The sequence below is a fragment of the Molossus molossus genome, unplaced genomic scaffold (genome assembly GCF_014108415.1).
Source record: "Molossus molossus isolate mMolMol1 unplaced genomic scaffold, mMolMol1.p scaffold_m16_p_3, whole genome shotgun sequence".
NCBI classification, from domain to species: Eukaryota; Metazoa; Chordata; class Mammalia; order Chiroptera; family Molossidae; genus Molossus; species Molossus molossus.
The window spans coordinates 88,937,439-88,947,829 of NW_023425366.1; the positions used below are offsets into that span (position 1 = coordinate 88,937,439).

Sequence of the window (10,391 nt, forward strand, 5' to 3'; positions counted from 1 at the left end):
AATTTTTTAAAATTTCTTTTGGTAAATACTCAGAGGTACAATTGCTGTATATATAGAAGAGGTACATGTTTAATTTTATAAGAAACTTTAAAATATTTTTATAAGAAACTCTAAAATATTTTTATAAGTACTTGTATTATTTTACATCTCTACCAGCCACCTGTAGCGTTCATATTGCTCTACATCGCTGCCGACCTCTGATTCAGTCTTTTCCCATCTTAGCCATTGGGTACGAAGTGTTATCTCATTGTTGTTTAATCTGCATTTTCTTAATGACTAGTGAGTCTGAGCATTCCTTTCATGTGCTATTTTTCATGTGGTACACATTTATAAAATATATATTCCAATCTTTTGCCCAAGTTTTAGTTTTTTATATCTATTGGGGTGTAGGAGATTTTCATACATTCTGAATATAAGATTTATATGAGACATATACTTTACATATGTCAAGTCAAGCCCTCACATTGACATGTACCAAAATCTACATGTTTCTTCTCTGCAGGCTTACCTTTTTATTTTTTAAATGATGTCTTGTGAAGAAAAGAAGACTGTAATTTTTATAAAAACTATTTTATCAACTTGTTTTCTTTTATAGTTATTGTATCCTGTCTAAGAAGTCTTTCTCTAATCCAAGTCCACAATATTTTTTTCCATGTTTTCTTCTAGAAGCTTTATAATTTTCACTTTGTGTTTAGGTCTACGGTCCATTTAAAAACACTTTTGGGTATAGTATGAGATAGGAGTTGACATTTATTTATTTCCACATGGATATCTAGTTGACACAGTACTATTTGTTGAAAAGACTATTTTTTTCCAGTATGCCCCTTGGCACGTTCGTCAAAGATCTATTTACCTTATATGTGCTTTTCTGTTTCTGGACTTCCTTTGTTTCCCCCCACGGACCTGCTTACTTATTCTTATGCCAGTACCATATAGCCTTGATAATTGTAAGTCTTGAAATCAGGTAGCGAAAATCCTCCAATTTTATAATATTTTTCAAAAATGCTTGGGCTGTTTTAGGGTCTTTGCATTTCCATCTACAACTGAGAAATAGCTTGTCAATCTCTACCTAAAAAACTGCTGGATTTCTGACTGAGGCTGCACGGAATCTATAGATCAATTTGTAGACAATTTACATTTTAACAATATGAATCTTTCAATCCATAAACATGGTGTTTGACTTCACTTATTCAGACCCTTAATTTCTGTAACGTTCAGTGTAGAAACTTTACATCGCTTTGCACATACCTAGTACACTGTACTTCTTTGTAAAGCTGGCCTCACCTGTAATTTTATGTTCAATATCTGTCTTCCCAATAAGGGGTACATATTTCTATAAGAATATAAATTTCATCAATAGATAGTCACCCAAGCCGCTTAGTTCCATCTGTAGGAATGATGATATCCTTTATGTATTGTGTGTGGACCAAGTATAGTATCTGTTCCCAATACATGTTAATAAGTCATAATCATAAAAATACTTTGTCCCAGCCCAGCATAGTTTCAACAAACATGTATTGCACTCCCAGAATCAGTGTGCCAAATGAAAAGTCACTTCAGCTGTCACAGCATGGGAACTTAAGTATTTACTCGCTTGGGAAAGAAATGGGCATAATTTAACCAGAATAGCAGTGTCTGCTCCAGAGAGGTCTTGGGCTGAAGCAATTGGAACCTTAATCTCACTGAAATAACAGGGTCTTGGCAGAGGTGAATGGGGAATCTTGCCCAATACTTGACCACACCAAACTGGCTTTAGTCAAGCCCTCACATTGACATGTACCAAAATCTACATGTTTCTTAATTTGAAAGTGTAAGGGTAACTTAATTGTAAACAATGCAGTTTTATGGTGGATTAAATAGTTTTAGAGTTATTCTGTTTACATTTTTATTTGTAAATTAAATGATTCATTTAACTGAGTAGTTAGTCCCATCTTCTTAGGACTGGTATTTTGTGAGTGGCCTTTTGTTAAGAATGGTTTTGGGGCAGCTCAACAAAGACCGCATGGCGAATTGTGGAAAAGATGAGGAAAAGGAATACCCTAAGATGACCTAATACTAAATTGTGGAGCTTAGACTCTATTTGAGTTACATGTTAGGGCTCTTTAAAATGCTGTGATGTGTTGTGGGACTTTGCAGAGCCCCTGCTGAGAGAGGCTCCAGCTGCAATCCAAATGGTGGTATTTTCATATGTGAAGTGCTACGTGATCATCTAGTGATCTTTCAAGCAAACCACAGAGGAAATCCACAAATTACTACAGCAGACTTTGTTTGTGTTGACACTTATGTACACAATCAAATAGGCTTTTCTCTAAGTGTCTCCATTGAAGGTTTGCTTTCAGAAAGAAAAACTATCACCTACAACAGCCTATAGGAACAAAGAATAAGCATAAACGTAAGTCACTTTTATTTACCAGTATACTTTTACTATGTATACTGTGCTATAACCCTGTGCTAATGATCAGTTGTATAAACAAGTGATGAGTGAAAACAAATTGAGGCAGTCTCCTCATTTCCTTATCAGAAAATGGCTGAGTCAAGTTTCTAATTGCCTTATGACAATTGGGGTAATTGACAGTTGTTTATTGAACTGACATCCTGCTGGGTTAGTATGGATCATAGGTTCTGTTTGAGTGACACGTTCGGGACAAGTGTTTGGAATTTTGAGTCTAGTGTAAAATAATTGCTAGAACCAAACACTTACCCCATGCTTGACAGACTGTTAAAAGAATAGTTATGAAGGAGGAAATGGGCCCAGAACAAGTGCCAGTGGTTTTTAGAGTAATACCAAAAGCCAACAATGTGCTGTAGAGATGTCACTTTGGGGAAAGGATGCTCTAAATGTGGCACTAGATTTGTGCAGCATTGTAGTGAGGGTATCTAGAAGCTTGGTTTTTAATTCATTCTCCACAGACTCTCAATTTCTCGGGATAATTTCTAAAGGAAAAGAAATTAGTTTAATTTCTCTATTCCACTTTCACAAACATCATGCCCTCGGAACACAGCTTCCCCTGGGAGACTTGAAGTAAAAAAATTTCTGGATTTACTGATACAGGCTACTTGCTACCAGGAATTTGAGAAATTCATGGGAGATGTTTCACCAGGAAGTGAAGAAATAGAATTTTAGGTGTGGTTAGTGAATGACTGAAATCTGCTTTAGTAGACCTCCTTGGAGACAGAAAAATGTTCTCTATACTTCCAGTGGCCTCAAAGCCACACAGAACTTTCCTTTCCATAGTGGACTTCCTTACTGCTTTAGAATGATCTCATGACAGGGTGGAGCGTTGCTGGAATCCATATATCAAGTTCATAACTGTAAGGTGGTAAAAACTCGGCTTTTGCATTCCTTCAGAAACCACTGAAATGAGTCATCCTCTAGGGGGCAATCGAGTATGATATAGGCGCAGAATTGACTGGATCAAGCTCCTCAGAAAGGGATTGATCCAGAAGAAGAATGAAAAATCTTAGAAAACATTAAATAGGCTCCAGTTTTGTTATAATCCACCAGAATCCCCCTAAATGTTTGTGATTAGTAAAGCTAAACAGGAGGAAGTAGACTGAGACATGACTGTAGCTGCCCTGCATTGCAGCTAAGTGAGCCTCAACCCCAGGTCTGGAGGAGACTTGAGGAAGAGATGAGGCAAGGCTGACTTAGCTTCTTGAAAGTGAGTGCTTTTAAGTGAGGTTTATGACCCTAAGGAGTCCCTGTCTTGCCAGGGGAGTGCCAAGGTGGGGTGTGTTCCCCTTTATTTAACCTCAGCATGATTTTTCAGCTACCCAACTCCCTATATTTTATAGTACCCAGAATGGGAGAAAAGTTTTTCTGGGCCAATTCTGATTTGCCAAACTCTGTGGCTCGGTTTGGTCCCACACTCTGTCAGCTGTGCTGATGCAGGTCATCTACTGCTCAGGTGCCCATGTGCTAGAAAGAATTCTGGGAAATTACCTTCCTCCTCATGTTATGAAAACAAGGCCCCTGGGTGGGCATGGTGGGTGAGCATTAAAAGCCTACTGCTGCCCTGGCCGGTTTGGCTCAGCGGTTAGAGCGTCGGCCTGCGGTCCCGAGAGACCCGGGTTCGGTTCCCACTAAGGGCACGAACCTCGGTTGCAGTTTGTCCCTGGCCCTGGTTGGTCGTGCGGGTGGCAGCCACTCGATGTGTCCCTTCACGTCGATGTTTCTCTCTCTCTCTCTTCCTCTCTCTCCCTCCCACTCTATCTGAACAAAAAATGTCCTCGGGTGAGGATAAAAAAAAAAAAAAAAGCCTACTGCTGATGCATTTCCTTTCTGATGTTCTAGGAGAAACATAGGTGGACATACGCCTGGTACACATTTGCACATTGCCTGGTGGGAAGCCTGTCTAACCCAAGCAAAGAAGAAGAAAAGCAATCTGGAGTGTGGTGAGTGGTGGGGGTGAGCTACACAAACACATATGGCATTCTCCTCTTGATAGTGGTACTTAAAAATACGATGGGGCAAAGGTAACAGAGAAAATAGAATTACTTTGAAAATATCCACAGCTTCCTTCGCCCCTTTGTTGTCTTCCAAGGAGAAAACAATCTTACAAGCTGGATCTCCATTTTCTATGCAGATTTCAGGTGATGGGATCATTCTTATGAGAAAGGCAGTCAAGCACTAAGCGAGGATGAACTTGACAGAGGGCTGCATGCAGCACGGGAAGTCTCTGTAGGTAGTTGGAGCGATTGGTGAGAGACTGGTGGGAGGGTCCCTCTCTGGAAGGAGGTAGAGGACGGAAAGGTTGGCAGTGGGAGAACTATGTCAAGGGCCTGAGTTGAGTATTGTAAAGAGATAAGGAGTAAGCCTGGCCGGTATGGCTCAGTGGTTGAGCATCAATCCATGCATCAAGAGGTTGCTGGTTCGATTCCCAGTCAGGGCACATGCCCAGGTTGTGGGCCCCATCCCCAGTGGGGGGCATGCAGGAGGTGGCCAATCGATGTTCTCTCTCATCAATGTTTCTATCTCCTCCTCTCCCTCTCTCTTTCTAAAAAATCAATAAAGAAAAATAAAATTTTTAAAAAGATGAGGAGTAAGAAAACTATATATATATATATATATATATATATATGAATGTTAAGTCATGTGGCTTATATTAAGAATACAGTATTTGTCTTTAGGCATCTTTCCCCACCAAGAGACTTAATAAAGTTTCCAATTACTTTTATTTGTTATTCAAGAATAGGCCATTTGGGGACAGGGACTCAATTATATTTAGATTATAATTCAATAGTATACTGATTAAGAATATTATTATCTATTTATTAACTTAAATTACTTCTTTTAGCTCTTTCTTTACTTTATATTTTGATCATACACTATCCTAAGTAACAATAAATCTGAAAATATTTTAGAAATGTATTTTTAAATCAAGAAAATAATAAAGTTCTAGCTGGGTATTACCAGGCTTCCTGCCAAGTACAGTAATTGTTCGTTGTGGAATTTTCTTAGAATGGCCAAGGCATTTGACTCAATAACTATAACTCTGGAATGAGTGGCTGGGTGGAGACATCAGTCTGTTGGAAAGTCGGTGGGTTTGTTCAAGCCGTATGCTGGAAGGAGAGACTTTGCGATGGAGTCACGCAGCAGATCTAAGAAGTAAGCTATAAGTTTTCTTCGAATTGAACACTGAAGAAGATGTTGGGTCCCCTTTTCTTCTAACAGATTGCCTCTTTTTTCTTATTCCTCTTGCTTTTCTGGTTCTTTTGCTATTATAATAACCCATTTGTTAGGTTATACTCTTGGATATATAAGTACAAAGACCACACTCAGGTCACATTAAGAAGATGAGGTCGGTTATTCAAGAACACACATGGACTTAAAATAACCACAAAGCTATGAGGAACTGAGATGATGGTGATAAGGACCACAGGGCCATAATATCATTGCCCGACCAAGGACACTGAGCCCACAGTTCTCAGCCACAGTGTCCAGATCTGGGCCTTGACATTCTTCCAGTGAATATGAGTTTAAAATGAATTTCCTTGTTCTTTCCAAGTTGGTAATGTGTGGAATAAATTTATAAAAATGCAGAATATAAATGTAAGCAAATAAATTGCAAACGGTATACCCTAACTATAAAAGTTAATTAAGAAAAAAAAACAAAAACTGCCCTGGCAGGTTTTGCTCAGTGGTTAGAGCATCGGCCTGCGGTCCAGAGAGACTCGGGTTCGGTTCCCGCTAAAGGCACGTATCTTGGTTGCAGTTTGTCCCCGACCCTGGTTGGGTTCTGCAGGTGGCAACCACTCGATGTGTCCCTTTCTTTTTTTTTTATCCTCACCAGAGGATATTTTTCCATTTTTTGTACAGATAGAGTGGGAGGGAGAGAGAGGAAGGGAGAGAGAGAGAGAAACATCGACGTGAAGGGACACATCTAGTGGCTGCCACCCGCACAACCAACCAGGGCCGGGGACAAACTGCAACCGAAGTACGTGCCCTTAGTGGGAACCGAACCCGGGTCTCTCTGGACCGCAGGCTGATGCCCTAACCGCTGAGCCAAACTGGCCAGGGCTCGATGTGTCCCTTTCACATTGATGTTTCTCTCTCTCTCTCTCCCTCCCACTTTATCTGAACAAAAAATGGAAAAATGTCCTCAGGTGAGGATAAAAAAAAACCTGATTTGTAGCTCAGGCTGGTTCGCTCAGTGGTTAGAGCGTCAGCCTGTGGACCAATGAGTCATGGGTTCCATTCCAGTTAAGGGCATGTACCTTGGTTGTGGTTAGTCCCCAGCCCTGGTCGAGTCATGCAGGAGGCAACCAGTTGATGTGTCTCTCTCACGTTGATGTTTCTCTCTTCCTCTTTCTCTCTCTTTTTTCCTCCCTCCTACTCTATCTGATGATAAACAGGAAAAATATCCTCAGGTGAGGAAAAATAAAACAAACTGATTTGTAAATGAACTGGCTTATCTCCAAAGTATTAGTGAGGATGTGCCTAAATATAGAGATCAATTAAAGAACAATTTAAAACATTATACAGTTTTTCACTGCTGCGCATTTATTAGGTTCTGAACATGGTTACAATGCCTTTGGTTTCCTCCTCATTTTTATTTCAATCCATTGAACATAGTTGTACACAATTTGTTTTTGCTTTTAAAAGCCAAACCATTAGCATAAATGGTTAAAAAGTATAAAGTTTTTCTCTTCTGTGATTAGTCTATACTCTAAAAACATGAAACCATGAGATGCGGCTGTGTAGCTCTCACCTGAGACTGCAGATATCTGACTTTATTTACAAATGTGGGTTTTCCATGTGCCTCAGGCTCTCATTGATTCTATCATTCCCTTTCATATAAGTCTCTTTAATATTCATTATTTTGGAAAATTACCTAATCATGATATAATTTTCCTTCTTTGTCATCTATAAATAAAAAGATCTGTACATGTGTCTTAAGAAACAGATTTTTTTAAAAAACCACTCAGAGTAGGTAATATTCCTCTGTTATATCTAAGTATCTGAAATATTTCCTTAGTCTTTCCACTGAGACATGAAACTTTACCCCAAAACTTATCTAAATAAACTTAAACATTATTTTTTGTTGTTGTTAATCCTCACCCAAGGATATTTTTTCCACTGATTTTTTTTTTTTAGAGAGAGTGGAAGGGAGGGAGAAGTAGGAGAGAGAGAAAAAGAGAGGAACATTGATGTGAGAGAGATACATTCATTGGTTGCCTCCTGCACATGCCCTGACCAGGTCCAGGGATCGAACTTGCAACCCAGGTACGTGCCCTTGACCAGGAATTGAACCTGCAACCCTTCAGTGCATGGGCCAACTCTCTAACCACTGAGCCACACTGGCCAAGCCTTAAACATTACTTTAAGGGATATTTATAGGACCTTTCAGTTCACAAATCCCTAGAAGTTACTTTGCTAAGAATTTAGCCCTCAACTAACCACATAGAAAAGGAAGCTCACCAACTGGTACAGGCCCAACGCATTGGAAGTCCGCTGGGACAAACATGGGCTTAGGCTGTTGTTCAACTTAGAATGTAACTTATTAACATTTTGTAAATATGAAATAGTCAAGAACCACATTTATTACGAATCTAAGAATAAGTGAGGTCATTTCTTTCAAGCTTGTTAGAATTTTCCTTTGGCATTTCATGGGGGATATAGTCTCCCTCATATGACTTCCTGAACCACAGAAGTGGGGAAAGTAAAATCCATACCTCTCAGAGAACTCTGAGTCAAGGGCTCAGGAACCAGTCCTGCAATCAGATGGCGGTGCACAAAACCTGAGTTCTTCCCTTTCTGCTGATCTTGCTGGCTGGCACGACTGGGCAGGAACTGGGATTCCCTGCTGCAGAAGCCTCCGCTCATTTAGAACAGCTTTATGGGGCTGGAGTGTAGTCCAGAACCTAGGAGGTGCCGGATGGTTCTGCAGCTGACAGTTACTCCTTCCAGAGCCCCAGACTGCAGCTAAGGTAAGGGCAGTAGTTCCAGGCACAGCTTCCAGATTCTCAGTTTCCCTAAATGTGGTCGAGGTAGCAGCTCCCTTGGTGGGCCAGTGTTACAGAATTGTTCTGGAATTATTTCTGGAGGCTACTCTGGAGTCCAATTCTCCATTTTTTCAATGATTTTATAAGGACCAAATGCCCTCGTTTAAATTATTTTTACCACCTAACCGGTGTGGCTCAGTGGTTGAGCATCAACTCACGCACCAAGAGGTCACCGGTTCGATTCCCGGTCAGGGCACATGCCTGGGTTGTGGGTCAAATCCCCAGTGGGGGGCATGCAGGAGGTGGCCAGTCGATGTTCTCTCTCATCGATGTTTCTATCTCTCTCTCCCTCTCCTTTCCTCTCTCTCTAAAATCAATAAAGAAAAAGAATTTTTTAAAAATTATTTTCACCTTAAAGTAGAGTGTTTTCTGTTGTCTGTGACTGCATCCCGGTTGATAATAGAGTTTGAGCAGTATAGCCGGTGGTGAAATAGTTGCTTATTACTTGTATGACCTGCTTTGAAGTGCACATAGAGACATGGCTCTAGTGACTGCGAGATAAGGACTGACGCGCAGTGTGATGACGTGACAAATAGGTGACCTGGGTGCTGCAAAATGCACTGGAGAGAGTAAACGAAGAAAGGAGAAACTCGGGGCTTTAATTATCCACTCCATGTGGTTAGAGAACCAGGGAATTTTTAGCCTTACAAGAATTTTGTTTCTCGTGGCTGTTGGTAGCCAGAGATCAATGACAGAGTCTGGCCCTATGGCATGTTAAATTACAGTTTAGGTTGAATTCAAAGACTGGCCAGGTTTCTTACGTGAAAATGCAGTGCTTGGGAAAGAGTAAGATTCTGAGATTTGCAGAGGTGATCCTGGGGAGGATTTGGAAAATTGTGCTCACCAAACTCCACCCATTGACCTTCTCGTGACAGCAGAAGTAGTCCCTTCTACCCTGTGTCCTAGTCTTTCCTCGATTTACAGACCTGTAGAGAGCTTTGCCGACGTAGCCACCTTCCCTGGGGATGCGAATTTGCTGCATGTTCCATTCTACTTACATTTCTTTCAGACCCACAAGTAGAATCTGATCCCAGATACCATAGGGAACCAATTACGAAGGCACGCCAGAAAGGAAAATACTTTACACTTCAAAACACTGCAAAATTTTACCAAAAGAAGTAAAGAAATGTGCTGATTCTCACAAAATTGTAGGTGTTACCATGTAACTCGTTGCACAGAAGCAGCTGACAAAGAAGAATGTAAAGGATATTGAAGACAGCACTGTGATGCGCGTTAGACGTCAACTGCTTGTGATTTTGGGGTCCACAAAGAAGGTAAAATCTGTTCACCAGTGACCAATGCATATATGGGTCTGGGCAGGAAGAGATGCAACTGGGAATAGCACTCACTGTTCACGGTATGTTGATGACATTCTTGCCAAACTTGCTTTCTACCTTCTTGGGACCAAGGGATGCAAAGCTCTCATTGGCCAGGTCTAAATTCCATGTCTACCCACAGTACAACCATCAGGTCCACTCAGAACAACTGGTTTGAGAATTGGGAGGATGGTAGTTCTCCAAAGGAATATGTACTATGATGGCAAGAAGAAGGGAAAGGAGTGCTCGGTAGCAAAACAACAACTGTCACCCTGGCCAGTTTGGCTCAGCGGTTAGAGCATCAGCCCATGGACCTAAGAGTTGAGGGTTCGATTGTGGTCAAGGGCACATACCTCAGTTGCGCTTCGTCCCCGGCGCTGGTGAAGGTCGTGCCAGAGGCAACCAGTCGATGTGTCCCTCTCACATCGATGTTTCTCCCTCCTTCAAAATGCCTGAAAAATCTACCACAAGCAAACCATTACTGTTGTTTAAGATTTGTCCTTTTAACACTTTCTATGTAGGGTAAACACTTTCTATGTAGGGTATTATCCTCATTGTAAAGAGGGGAGG

General features: G+C 40.9%; 1 long non-coding RNA gene across 1 annotated transcript; it reads left to right on the forward strand.

The window, feature by feature from the left end:
• LOC118641378 lies at nucleotides 1-9,773 on the forward strand. The gene is made up of 4 exons (XR_004961597.1): nucleotides 1-61; nucleotides 4,295-4,395; nucleotides 5,462-5,608; nucleotides 9,658-9,773. It is a non-coding gene; the product is annotated as an uncharacterized LOC118641378 (long non-coding RNA).
• Nucleotides 9,774-10,391: the final 618 nt, after the last annotated feature.